The sequence below is a fragment of the Drosophila suzukii genome (assembly GCF_043229965.1).
Source record: "Drosophila suzukii chromosome 2 unlocalized genomic scaffold, CBGP_Dsuzu_IsoJpt1.0 scf_2c, whole genome shotgun sequence".
Lineage (NCBI taxonomy): Eukaryota > Metazoa > Arthropoda > Insecta > Diptera > Drosophilidae > Drosophila > Drosophila suzukii.
In genome coordinates this window covers 31,665,808-31,681,175 of record NW_027255896.1, presented here as the reverse complement: position 1 = coordinate 31,681,175, position 15,368 = coordinate 31,665,808, and positions in this window count along the sequence as shown.

Below are 15,368 nucleotides of genomic sequence, written 5' to 3'. Positions count from 1 at the left end.
GCCGCAGCTGCAAACAGATAGACAGAGGAGAGCATTGAACACCTCCTATGCTCCAGCCCAGCGCATAACCTAAGGCGCTTTCAAACCCTAGCAAGCTACACACTTCCGAACCTTGCGGCCATTCAGGGCGTGAGCATTCCAAAAAGATCAAACTATTTTATGAAAACAAATAACCCATGAGCTAGGGAAAAGGATCTGCACAGAGATCACATGGTACAACAAGGGGCCCAGTATGGCCTAAGTGGGGGGATTAGTCATCTAATCTCCAACCACACCTACCTAACCTAACCTAACCTAATCTCTAAAACGCTCGCGTTGTGCGTTGTGATAGTTGATGTTTGTCATAAGACTGTATTCTTATATTATTCAGCGGTGGCCAAGAAGCCTCCGCTGCTTAAATGTACATATGTTGCTTGACTTATATATGTCGGGAGAACTAATAATATTAATATTTTATGTAAAATAAAATCAATGTATCGAAGAAAAACCTGTCAATAGATATAAAGAGTTAAGAAAAAGAAGTGTGACCTTTTAAGGGTTTTAAGAGTGTGGCTAGGTGGGAACTCACCTTAGCCGAGTGTGGCGCAATTGTTGTTGCAACAAGGAGAGTGAAATTAAAGGGAGTAGAGAATAAATAAAAAGAATGACAAGAGACTACAGAATGACAAGGACACGATAGAGTTGTCCAGAGTAGAAAAGTCTTCAGGATTCATTCTTTCGAGAACCTTCGAACGGGAAACACAAACAATTGCGACTCGCTGCGCATCTTAGTAAGAAAACCCAAGTGAAAGCAAAATCATGACGGACAAATCAACTCGCGAAGCGGCGAAGAGACCCCTATCTCCGACATCAGAAATGGGATCCCCATCGCCAAGAACATTGTGACGGTGTGTTGCAGGCGATTTTAGAGACACAAAACCAAAACTTCCTAAAGTTGCTAAATGCAAACAACATCGGCTGCAGCCTCGCAAAATATTTCGATGACATTGCCTATGTTTAATCCTGATGTGCCTGGGGCCGATGCCGCAGCGTGGTGTAAAACCGTGGATGTGATCGTATCCGAGCGTCCACTGGAAGGCGCACTAGTCATGGTGCTTAGCAAATCGCTGCTTGGAAGCTCTTCGCAATGGCTATCACAAATTTGCTTCGCTTGAATGTCATGGCTGTAATTCAAGGATTTGTTTTTACACCGCTATGAAGGCATCGAGCCACGGTCTGCCGTATTGCTCAACAGTCTTAACGGACGGCTGAATGCAAACGAGTCCTTGTCAGTATATGGCAGCAGGCTGGTGACGTCACTGCTGACGAAGTGGAAAGGAATGAGCCAAGAGGAGATAGCTGTTTCTTTAGTGTTGGCCCACACGTCCCAAATCGATCCCAGGCTGCAAAGTTCCGTTTTCACTACAAACATAAAAACTAGGAATGAACTGCAGCAACTCTTAAAGGCGTTTGCGTTCAGCAAAGTGAGCGACAACTCTGGATTGGATCAAGGACCGACTTAGAGGTTTAAGGCGCAGGCATAAATCAAATGTCATTATTGTGGCAAGATGGGACATAAAGCTTTTGAATGCCGTAAGAAGAATGAAGAAGAGAGAAACGACGCAAAACGAATTCATCATACTGGCAAACCTTTGACTGGACGAGAGAGGTCAGGAGTTACTTGCTTTAAGTGTGGCAATCCTGGTCGCATTGCATCTGCATGTACGAAGGGAACGACTTCGACGCACAACTACAAAAACGAGAAGCGAGTCGACATGTGTGCAGTGTTGGAGCCAACTGTTATTATGAAGCAAATGGGTGAGAGTTTTATCTTCTTCTTCGATTCGGGTGCCGAATGCTCTTTGGTCAAGAAAAAACTCTGCAACAAGCTGGCTGGAAAAAGGATTTATAATACGGTAGTTCTAAGAGGAATAGGTGATAACATTGTTAAAAGTAACTTACAAATATTGGCAACTGTAAATATTTCCGAATTTTATGTAGAAGTCCTTTTTCATGTAGTAATGATAATTACCTTAAGTACGATATTAAAATTGGTCGAGAAATATTGCAGCTAGGTTTTGGTGTCATGATAGATGCAAACAAATTCACAATGTATGTGAATCAAATTGTCAATGTAGTGAGTAATGAAACTTCGATAAGCATCTTAGAAAATCTGGTTAACGATAATGTGGAACTAGCTGATAATGATAAGTTAATATTAAGAAATTTTTTTAAGAATAAATTCTCAGATAGATTCATGAGAATACAGGAGAAATTAGACATTCGTCTAATTGATGAACATAAGACTTTACAAAGACGTCCGTATAAATTAAGTGCAGAAGAAAAACTATTAGTTAGGGACAAAATTTAACAAATGATCGAAGGCAATGTCATCTGTCTTATGCTTTTAGTTAAAAAGAAAGATGGCAGTGATAGACTGTGCATTGATTTTTGCGAATTGAATGCGAGTAAGGAGTCTGATAAGTATCCATTGCCATTAATATCAGATCAGATAGATAGATTACGTGGTAGTAAATACTGTGAGGAACCGTTTTGGCTCCTCACAAATAGAAGTATTAGTAGATAAATTTAGTATTAATCGTATTAGTAGATAAGTTTAGTATTAATCGTAGGTTAAGATTAGGCTCGAACACGCACACACGATAGTCAAGCGGAACACCCACCGCTAGCGAGCCAAAGCTCACCTCACACACACACACAACGCGCGAGAACTCACCACGAAAAACTGGCACGCGCCAACTCCAGCCATAGGAGTGAGGGAGAGGACAATAGGATCGCGACATACACGGGAATTCGCACGACAGCGAAATCAACCTCAACCGCTCAAGTGCGAGCGAGAGGAAGATAAGATCATGGAAGTTTCGAGAAAAACGGCGCCAAGACAAGAAGATGGACACAAACTGGGAGTCAGTGATTTGCGAGTGGTCAATTAACACGGACGAACAAAAGTGAACAGAGGCAGCGCTCGTTTTGACGCTGGCCCAGGCGAGTGGCGACAAAGAACCTACCGAGGAGCAACGAGGAGTACAGCAGCAACAACAAGAACAGGACAAACCAGGAATATAAATAAAACTCTTGAATAAAACCTGCATTGTTGACATAAAATGTATAATAAAATGTTGCATGTCTATTTTTGCCCGGGGTCGGACAACCCGACCGGAAAATACCAGTATAAGTCTCGTGTCCGGGGTTGCTTACCACTTGCCGGCGCCCCTGCCCCACCAGTGACTGCTGGCGGTACAGTGGGGACTCCGACAAGTTTGGCCAAAAGCACACGTGTGACCCTTTTGGGTGAATGCTAAGGGGGATCAGGCGGGCCGGCTAGATCGTAACCCAGGCCACAGCACAAAATGTCGGGCTAGTGCGACATAAAGGAGCCCCTCCAAGAGATATTTTACCCCTTTCCGGTCACTTGTGGCGCTTGCCACGAGTCAGACCCAATAGGCGTACCTGAAGAGTGACCCGCGGGGCCTTTATTTACCTAATTGTATCCAAATAAACATTTTTCTCAGTCTTATTGATCGATTAAATTATGCTTAGATTTTTGTCTTTTTATCTTTCCTAGTATTTACTATTATATCTTTAGACAATTAATTGTGTGTGTACTTAACTTTGAATTTCGTGACCTATTTTTATGTATTAAGTATGGATAGTCCACTCATCTCCAGGACAAGCAGCCAGGCAATAATCAGAATTCTAGCCAAACAAAAACCAGGCTTAAAAATAATACACTTTAACGCGCAAAGTTTAGCTAAAAAGATTAAGGAATTCCGTTTTTTACTTACAAAGTCAAATATTGATGTTATCTGTGTATCCGAAACGTGGTTTGTCTCCGATGTTAAAAATGTGTCAATTATGTGTGAAAGTTCTAATCTTTTTCGCTCCGATCGTAGTGGTCGAGGTGGAGGAGTTGCTATTTGTATTAACAAGAAACTTAACGCTTAAAAAGTATGTGTTCAACCAGAGACGAGTGCTATTGAATATATATTTCTAAGTATTTTCAACAAAAGAGAAAACACATCAGTTTTAATTTGCTGTATCTACAGACCACACAAAACAACAGAATACTCTAAGATGATTGAGTTGTTGTCCACCCTCTCATTGAATTACTCGGATGTAATTCTTGCTGGCGATTTCAACAGTAATATTTTAATTGAAAGGCAATTGTCAAACGATATGGAATCACTTGGTTTATTTCCTGTAAACTTTAAATATCCTACACATTTTTCCACTACCTGCAACACCCTACTTGATGTATTCTTTGTTAGTGACTGTAAAAAAATTCAGAATTATGACCAAATATCGTTGCTTGCCTTTTCCAAACATGAACTGATCTTTTTCACGTACAACATTAATATTGACTACAATGACTATTACATAGAGTATAGGGACTTTATCAACATTGACTTTGCTTTACTTAGTGCTGATTTAGACTTTTGCGACTGGAATTCCTTATATTGCACTGCTGAGGTTAACACTCAGCTAGAAATTTTACAACGGAAGGTAAAAATCCTGTACCACAGAACGGTTCCTTTGAAGCGCAAAATGTGTATACACAGGGACAAATCGTGGTTGAGTTATAGCATAAAAAAACCTAATAAAAAAGCGCTACAAATCGTATACGAAATGAAAACGCTACAAGACAGAGAATTTTTATAACGAATTTAAATCAAATAGAAAATTGGTCAATGAAACCATTGCAGAGGCGAAACGAAATTACTACATACATAAATTCCAACATTCAAAAAACAATAAAAATACATCGACTATTTTCAGGGAATTGGGGATCGTCCATATTAAACCAACTTTAAGCTGTGATACTGATCTTTATGATCTAAATCATGAGGTTTTGCAATCGACCGTACCTGAATTCACTAATACCACCTACCTGACATCCCTTGAATGTTGTGATAAAAATAACTGTGATATTATTTTTAGTTTTAATTGTGTCAGCCAGTGCGATGTCCTAAAATCAATTTTAAGCATTAAATCCAACGCAACGGGTTTAGATGAGATAAATCCAAAATTTTTAAAACTAATCCTTCCCAAAATTCTTCCTGTTATAACACACATTTTAAACTGCTCCATCACCACCTCTACGTTTCCCAAATCTTGGAAAATAGCAAAAATATTACCAATTCCCAAATCAGGTACAGAATATCGACCTATTGCCATCCTGCCTTTTTTGTCAAAAGTTTTTGAGCGGTAAATTGCTAACCAAATTGTGAGTTTTATGGATGCACACAATATTTAATCTGAGAAACAGTCCGGTTTTCGGAAGAACAAAAGTTGCACAACAGCTGTTTTCAAAATCACTGAAGATATTAGACTACAAATGGATAGATGCAATATTACTTTATTGACGCTTTTAGATTTTAGTAAGGCTTTTGACACGGTAATCCACGAAATTCTTTTAACTAAACTACGTCGTCTTTATATGTTTTCAACCTCTGCAACAAGTTATATGAAATCCTACTTATCTCAACGATCACAACTGGTAGCTACACAATCATTTAAATCATCTATTCTGTCCGTAAAACGTGGTGTACCGCAGGGGTCCATTCTTGGACCCCTTTTGATCAGTCTTTATGTTAATGAGTTGCCAAATATTCTTACAAAATGTGACGTGCACATGTATGCCGACGACGTCCAACTATATGTAAGCTGTCCTGTTAGCCAAATTAATGAATGTGTTCGTGTCTGTAACAGTGAATTAGACAAGGTTTGAAAATGGGCAGAGCGAAATAGATTATCCTTAAACCCCATCAAATCAAAATGCATAGTAATACATAACCGATCTTTTAACACAGATCATCTGGAAATACTTGCCTTAAATGGGCAACAATTAAACTATGTAGACAGAGCGAGCAACTTGGGGTTTACAATAAATTCCACTCTATCCTGGATTAATCACGTAAAGTACGATTGGGAAAATGTATGGGATACTTAGACAACTTAACGACACGAAAACCTTTTTATCAGCAAATCTAAAAATGCATATTGCGAAAACTAAGCTGACACCACTACTATTCTATGGAGTCGAAGTCTTTGGAAATTGTGATGCTACTAGCCAGCACAAACTCCTTGTAGCCTTCAATAATTATGTAGCGAGATATATATTTAATCGCAGGGGCACAGATCGAATCTCTGATGCAACTTTTAAAATTTTTGATATACCGCTAAAAGTCTGGATCGAGTACAAAACACTAGTACTGTTGCACAAAGTAATAACAACTTACGACAACTTAACAGCGCTTCCGACAGAACAAACAATCTAATTTGTCAAAAAGTAAAACATGCCTATGCTGAGAAACACTTTTTTTTTTGTGCTGTACGTTCTTGGAATAAACTACCACTTCCATTAAAAACAATTAAGTCTGCCACGCAATTCCAAACGAAATTACACACACACAAAGCAGTATATAATTTAAAACAAAAGAAGAATTTAATGTTTCATATGTCAAATGTCATAGTTTTAATGTCTTGTATTAGTTAAGAAAATTGTAATATGTTAATGAAATTGAATTATGACTAGCGCACTAATTTATAAGTATTCTTGTACTTGTAGCGTTAGGAAGAGTTAAAACCAAAATAAATAAATAAATAAAATTACAATGCCAACACAAATTAAATGGGGCGGATAACTTCCACCTACCAGTTATCTCCAATCCATGTCCCATCCTTTATAAATATTTCTGTAAAGGGGATCCTGGCCAGACTGAGCCGCATCCCAGCCTAAGAAACTACTTTACAGATGGCGCCCGAACAGGGACATGGGATTTACGAATTTTATATGACGAATATATGGCCTAAACATTTGACTTTGTGAATTTTTGGATACAAGGAAAAAAAAATTTGTTTTTTTTTACTTCGATTTGTAAGGAGAGGCATACATATCGAGGGGCCACTAATACTATCAAGAACCTCGAGGTTCAAGCAGGCACAGCGAGTATAATCTAGAAGACCTGGAAAATGTAAGCAGGTAGAGTCAAACGAACACGTGACCAGAGAACACGTGACCCATATATACCTAAGAGGAAAAAACACAGCGGCAGAGAAAATATATAATAAGAAAACCATAGAAACCACGAGGAAAATAAATACGAGTATATAAGAAAACCAGAGCGAGATAGATATATAAGGAAACCAATGAGCCAGAGCGAGATAAACATCGTAGAACGATATAGATATAAAGCATAGCAGAAAGAGAGCGGACCGAACCCTCTACCGGTACGCCATTCGAGTCGGGAAACTTAAAGCACGAGGCAGGAATCTAACGTGTACTCTCACAGCAACCGCCATTTTGTTTGGCTCTCTCATCGTCTCTCCGACACCCGAAGCTGACAGCCGACCAGATCAGCAAAGAAAATACCATTGACAGGAAGAACCAGCTTAAATTCTCATTTAGCCGCCGCCGAGTGTATCGAGTTACCACGCAGTTTTCTCCGAGTTTATTACACCCAAAAAAAAAACCAAAAGTATAGACTTAATAAGCGTTGTGTTAAAAGTATACTAAAGTTAGTGTCGGGTCACGCAGCCGCAGCAGCCAACTAACTTCTTAATTCGATCTCTTATATTAATGGCATCGCGAAAGGTAGCTCTCTTTATCTAGCTCTCTCGTCTTTTGTGTACTTGCATTTTTCGGCCCAGCTTTCGGCTGGCTGTCCGTTTGTAAAATCAGTACGAATTCTGATCTCGACATAAAACGCATTCTCGTCTCGCCTGTTGTACTCTCTCCCGCTAATAAATTGTTAACAAGCCTAAAGCAACCTGAAATTCGTATTTTAATTTAGCAACAACTAATAAAAAAGCTTATTAGTTCAACATTGGTGACCCCGACGTGATTTGTGCATAAATAATACTAAGTGCAAATCATATAAGTCTATTTATTGACTTTTTTCATTCTTGCTTCTGCGGTGCATTGGCGTAGCAACAATCATAAGGCCTTAAATGCAGTGAGCGCTATAAATAAATAGCAGTTGGTGATTGCGGAAATTTACATATAAGGCGCAAAATCAGCTATACATAGAAGCGTACATAGCCAAGTAACGGGCTGTTATTCCCTCGTTTGCTTTGCGCTCATCTTCCCGCTGGAGCCGAATTTCGGGCATTTCGTCTGCTGTTGTTGTTGTAGCCATGCCTACGGGAGCTTTTGGAGATGTTACCGCTGATGCAAACAGGGCAATATTTTTAAAGCGCAAGGCAACGGCTTTATTTAATAGAGTGGAGCGCTTAGTGGATTCCCTATCAAGTGCGGCGTTAACTTCATGCGACGAATCCGGTCTTCATGTGAGGTTAGAGTTGATTGATGAGCTTCAAGAGTCATTTAAAAAGGTGCTCGGTGAGCTCGAAGAGTTGGATTTAGAGGAAATTGAAAGTGATTTAAGTGAGAAATTTGATGACATTCTCGTAACTCTGAAGTCATCGGTTCGATCCGAAATTTCAAAGCGCACCTCACAGCTTCTTTCGCATTCAACTTTTGCTGACGGCATCACTCCGGGAGTTTTCGGCCCCCCGCAGCGTCAGCCTCGACATAGGGCAGCATTGCTGCCCCCACTGGAGCTTCCAAAATTCGCTGGAGGTTATGCAAATTGGTCTGACTTTTATTCTATGTTTACCACGATCATAGATAGTCATCCGGACCTCACCAACGTAGAAAAGCTGCAGCATCTACGATCATGCCTGAGGGACGCAGCGTTGGAAACTATTCGCTCATTGGAAGTTTCGGATGGCAACTACGCAATTGCTTTAGATTTGCTGAAAAATAGATTTGATAATCGACGTTTGGTTTTTCAGGCACACATTATTGAGATCCTGGGACTAAAGGCGGTGCAGAGTGGTTCCGTCTCGACACTTCGGGATCTGTCCGATAAATTCAATGCTCATATTCGTGCTCTCAAGGGACTGGGCACGACAGAACAAATCGCAGGATGCATCATCGTCCAAGTTCTGTTCCAAAGGTTGGATCCGGCAAGTCAGGCAAAGTGGGAAGAGCGTTTAGAGGACTGCCTTCGTCAATTTAATTCCTACGTGGGAGTCAATGGCATCATTTCTGGAGCAGCGATGCAGGACGTTGGAGACTATGGATTTCGCCATGGCAAACTATACGCCGGGCAATCAGGTGGGAAGTAACAGAATACTCAATGCGCGTAGATCAGCATTTGTTGCCTCGAACGCTAACCCCTGGCCCTGGATTTGTATATTCTGTAATGATACAGGGCATTCCATTTCTTATTGTCAGAATTTTAAAATCCTGTCTCCTGCGAATAGGCTTCAAGAAGCGAAGCGGCTCGGTCTTTGCATAAATTGTCTTAAGGTTGGTCATCAAGTTCGGCAATGCAACTATAGTAGTTGTCGTTCATGCGGATCTAAGCACCACACCCTGCTTCACCTGGGAAACTCACCTTCTTTTCCTTCACAAGAAGGAGCACAGCTTCAAGAAGCACTTCCTTCTGCTTCACCCTCTGCACTGCCTTCCACTTCGACTGCTCTTATTGCACAGGAATTTAGTACTGATATTGTGCTCTTAGCAACGGCTAGCATTTTAGTAAAAAACCGTTCTGGGGTTTTCGTTCCCTGTCGAGCTCTACTCGATTCGGGCTCCCAACTGCATCTAATAACGTCCCGATTCGTAAATCAGCTTCAAGTAAAGAAAGTAAAATCCTCAGCATCTGTAACTGGAGTTGGAGATTCCAGTTTTGTGACGGACGGTCACTCGGTCAATATTACGATTCAGTCCCGAACGTCCGAATACTCAGCCAACATTACCGCGGTGATTGCTCCGAACATAACAGAGCGACAGCGTAGCTTCAACGTCGACATTGGCAGCTGGAACATACCCAAAAATATACAGTTAGCTGACCCAAGGTTTTATGCTTCCCAGCGGGAGGATCTTTTAATCGGAGCCATCCTCTTATTCGAGTTGTTGTGCGTTGTCCAAATCAAGCTCCCACCTGGATTACCCCTAATTCAAAAGATGCGTCTGGGTTGGGTTGTTTCTGGAGGCTATGGCCTTTTCAATGGCTCGGTTTTAATGTCGTCTCAAGATGAACTTCTCGCTAGTAGAGAGAATAGTTTCGATCGGTTAGATGATCTTCTTCGACGATTTTGGGAAGTGGAAAGCTGCGCCGAGCCAATTATACGCGCTACTAAGGAAGAATTGGACTGTGAAGCACATTTCGTAAGACACGTCAATCGTTTGCCAGCTGGTGATTATTCTGTTCGGCTGCCTGCCAAGTTTAATCTAGATCTTTTGGGAGAGTCCTACCAGCAAGCTTATCGAAGATTTTTGTCCCTAGAGAGAAAGTTGAATCGTCAGCCATCTTTGAAGGCTCAATATGCAGCATTCATAAAAGAATATCTCGATCTAGGACATATGTCATCAGTTTCTGCCGCTGACATCGGGTTGTGCCGATATTTCTTGCCTCATCATTGCGTCATAAAGGAAGATAGCTCCACTACAAAGCTTCGCGTAGTTTTTGATGGATCGGCGGCCAGTTCCTCAGGCTTTCTCTCAACGATGTTCTTATGGCAGGCCCTGTTATTCAGCCTAAGCTGTTCCAGATTCTTCTACGGTTTCGTTCACACCCAGTAGCAATCACAGGAGACATTTGCAAAATGTACCGTTGTGTTAGGGTTCAGCCTGAGGACAGCCATTTGCAATGCATTTTGTGGAGGGACTCCCCCCAGGATCAATTGCGGGTGTTTAAGCTAGACACCGTTACTTATGGCACGAAGCCAGCATCATTTCTGGCTGTGCGAGCTATGCATCAGTTGGCAGCAGACGAGCATACAGCGTTTCCGCTTGGGGCTGAGGTCATTCGTCACGATTTTTATGTGGATGATTTGATATCTGGAGCCAAGTCCAAGGAAGAGGCAGTCATCATTATGGATCAGGCATCAAAACTTCTAGCCAAGGGAAAATTTAAGCTTAGAAAGTGGTGCTCCAATGTGTCGGCTGTTTTGGATGGAGTTGCAGACAAGGATAAGGAGTCCTATTTGAAGTTTGATGATGGCACTGATTTTGCAAAAACCTTAGGTCTCGCTTGGGATCCAGTCTCTGACCAACTACTGTTTTCCTTTTCGGTCTTACAGTCAACCTCAAGCCCCTGCAGGCGATCTGTCCTGTCTGCAATATCGCGATTCTACGATCCTCTCGGGTTGGTTGGACCTGTGATCACAAAATCGAAAATTTTCCTTCAACAACTGTGCAAGGAGAAGTTATCCTGGGATGAAAGCCTTCCTGAGTCACAGAATACGGAATGGAGTGCTATATGTACGAGTTTTGGGCAGACTAAGCATGCGTCATTTCCTCGGCTGGTTCGTTCTCCAAACTCTGAGAGTGAAATACATGGATTCTGTGATGCCAGCATAGAAGCATATGGTGCTTGTGTCTACATCGTTTGCAAAGGCCGATCTCAATTACTTTGCTCAAAGTCAAGGGTAGCCCCCTTGAAAACACTCACTGTGCCCAAGTTGGAACTGAGTGGGGCGGAGCTCCTGTCTAGGCTCATCGCAGAAGTGTCTGGGACGAATGCATTTGAGGGAAAGGTTTATTGCTGGAGCGACTCTGCTGTTGCGCTTTCATGGATCCGGGACGAGCCGTCCAGATTCAATATCTTTGTAGCGAACCGAGTAGCTGCCATTCAGGAGCTAACTGAGTCAGTGGAGTGGCGATATATTCCAACTTCTTTAAATCCAGCTGACATTCTCTCCCGAGGTGCTTTTCCTGCTGAGCTCAACGAGTTTCCTTTCTGGACTCATGGACCAAAATTCCTCTGTGGTCCCAAAGCTGACTGGCCGACCCCAATCACTGCTGAAAAGCCAACGCTTGAGGTTCGCCGGAGGATCCTGCTGATAAAATCTCCATATGAAGACATAGTGTCCAGTTCCAAATTTGCCAACTCCTTTGCTGCCCTTCAAAGAGTTTTCGGATACGTCTATAAGTTTAGTAATCGCATCCATCGCCCTACGCTCACGGTGTCTGATGACTTTTGCGGGCCATTTCTCTACAAGTCAGAGGTGCGAAGCAAGCCTCCAGTAAAATGCTACGTTTGTGTCTTCATTTGCTTCGCCACGAAGGCTATTCATCTGGAGTTGGTCAAGGATCTCTCTACGGTATCGTTTCTACACGGCCTCAAACGATTTATATGCACTAGAAGAAGGCCGCGGCAGATTTGGTCTGATAATGCAACCAACTTTGTTGGAGCTCGCAATGAGCTGCTCGAGCTAAGGCGTCTTTTCCTCAGCAGTGATCATCAGAGAGCTACATTGGACTTTTGCCTAGCTGAGGCTATTGATTGGTGTTTCATTCCTCCTAGGTCGCCACACTTTGGCGGTCTTTGGGAAGCGGCTGTGAAGATCGCCAAGCATCATTTCTACCGCGCTGTTGGCACTGCTGTTTTAGCCTTTGAGGAGTTGCGGACCCTGGTGTGTCACATTTCGGCGGTTGTTAATTCTCGACCATTAGTCTCGATTTCAGAAAACCCAGCTGATCTGGATGTATTAACCCCAGCACATTTTTTGAATGGTGGTCCGCCTTCTTCTTTCGTCGAGCCGGATGTGACCAGTCTTAACTTCAATCGCTTGGATGGATGGCAACGCGTGGCTTACTTGCAGCAGATCTTTTGGTCCCTATGGAAGGAAGAATACCTAACATTGCTACAACAGCGCTCCAAGTGGCGCACCCCAAAACCTGGCCTGGTTGTCGATGACCTAGTTCTGGTTAAGGACGAAAACTTGCCTCACATGAAGTGGCCCCTCGCCAGAGTGATCGAGCTTCTCTTCGGTGGAGATGGGGTTGCTCGAGTTGCCGTTCTGAAGACAGCATCAGGAGTGACAAAGCGAGCAGTAAACAAGCTGTGTCTGCTACCCCTTAAGGATAATGTTGAAGCCCAGGCTTCCAACGGGGGGAGTATGTCGGGTCACGCAGCCGCAGCAGCCAACTAACTTCTTAATTCGATCTCTTATATTAATGGCATCGCGAAAGGTAGCTCTCTTTATCTAGCTCTCTCGTCTTTTGTGTACTTGCATTTTTCGGCCCAGCTTTCGGCTGGGTGTCCGTTTGTAAAATCAGTACGAATTCTGATCTCGACATAAAACGCATTCTCGTCTCGCCTGTTGTACTCTCTCTCGCTAATAAATTGTTAACAAGCCTAAAGCAACCTGAAATTCGTATTTTAATTTAGCAACAACTAATAAAAAAGCTTATTAGTTCAACAGTTAGTATAAAAATGTAAGTATTAACTCAACACTAATTAGTTTCAACTGTAGTGTAAGTGCTCTACCAAAGAGTATAAAGCGTAAACCTGTAGTGTTATTTTTAAACTAGTCATATTTGACTTTTTAGTTTAAAATTTATACTTTTGGTTTCAACAAAAACTTGATGTAGTATAAAGAAAATGTAGTTTCAAGTTATTACAAAATAGTTTCATGTTAACACTTTATAGTATTAAGCTTATACTAATTATTATATGAGTGAGACTCAGTAGCATAAATAGTATACTGAACATTAAATAGTTTTTCATGGTGTGAAACTAGGACAATAGCGATTATTTGAACATATATTTTGGTGTGAAACCAGGACAAAAGCGAGTATACGAACACAGAAAATGCTACTATATTTGCCGTTTTTTGACGCGTTAATTATTATTATGAGGATTTATATCGGTGAGTTTGGTCCTGCATCCTTGTGACATTTGTGCCTAGTCAACATGTAAGTAAAATATTTATTCTAAAATTAAAAAATGCAATATTATATTGTGTTCATTGTGTATTTTCGGGATCGATCTCTCATATGTATACAGACATAAATAAATACATGAAAAGTGTAACAATTGTCTACATATATGTACTTACATACATATAGTGCAGAAGTTAATACATCTTAAAAATATAACAATTAAATGGTGAATTAACAACTAACAGTAGTGGCTGTGTAAAAAAAAATCAAAAAAACAACAGCACTTTGCTGATTTCATCCCCTTGTGCAAACAAGTCCTTTCCCTGCAAGCATTTTCTATCGCGGAAGGCACTATTAAGTGACTTCTAGAAGATGAAAACGATCGCCCGCGATATCGCATTCTGATCGCGGAAGTGTCTCCCTTCGGGAAGATATGTGCCACTTCGGCGACACTTCTCGAAGTCGCTTCTGCGTTACTTCTGGAAGTGTCGCCGAAGTCACTTCTGGAAGTTACTCCGAGGTGACTTTACATTTGCTTGTAGAATACATCTAGAAGAGTCTTTCCCAATTGGAAAAACGTGAATAAAAACATATTTTTTTATACTTTTAATATTTTGCATTTATTATTTGTATAAGGGCTTTGTCCGCTTGTATACACGGTCCCTGGCATGTAGGAAATTTGGCTGAACACTGTTATTTAGGTCCAGCTCCGTCGACATAAGAAATTTATTAATAACCATTTCTAAAGGAAACAGAAAAAAAAAATATTTTTTGTTCAGTCAAAGTAAAAATAAACTAGAAGACATTACCTTTTACAATGAAATATGTTGAGAATCGTTGGATCCGCAGTTACACGCCAAGTAATGTCCACAGCTAGCTTGTCCGTAAATAGCTTTAAATAATCGTACAGCTCACGATAAGCACTTAATTTCGCAGGGGGATATTTAAATATGTTAAATAATTAATAACATTTAGAAAAAAACAAAGCAATATTTTCAAAGCGCACAAAATTGATACAAAACCGCACTGTACACAGACAAATCGTGCAACGAAATGACGCTCGGGCTAAAAATAATAGCGTGGGTCAAAAGGAAGACCAAAAAATTTTCAGAAAAAAAGGGGTAACGGAAAATTACCGCGACCTCTTTTTATGGCTTGTTTTTTTCCATTAATTTTGTTTTTGTAAAATGTGTACTATCGTTTTTCTGTCGCGCAAAAGTGTCTCCGAAGTTACTTCTTCGCGATCCCGGCCCTTTTTGTTTTTGTAAAATGTGAACTATCGCCTTTCTATCGTCCAGAAGTGACTTAGAAGTGACTTCTACGCGTTATATGTATATTTTGTTTTTGTAAAATGTGTTCTATCGCCGTTTTATCGCGCAGAAGTGTCTCAGAAGTTACTTCTACGCGATCGCGACCCTTTTTGTTTTTGTAAAATGTGTATTATCGTCTTTCTATCGTCCAGAAGTGACTTAGAAGTTACTTTTACGCGACACATGTATATTTTGTTTTTGTAAAATGTGTACTATCGTCTTTCTGTCGCGCAGAAGTTACTAAGAAGTGACTCCTGGACGACAGGCGATAGAAATATCGCCATTTTGCTTGCAGGGTTGCGCACGCTTACAGATACATACACACGAAGGAGCTACAAACATATATGTATGTGTGTTGCGCAAAATACTTGTTTCCA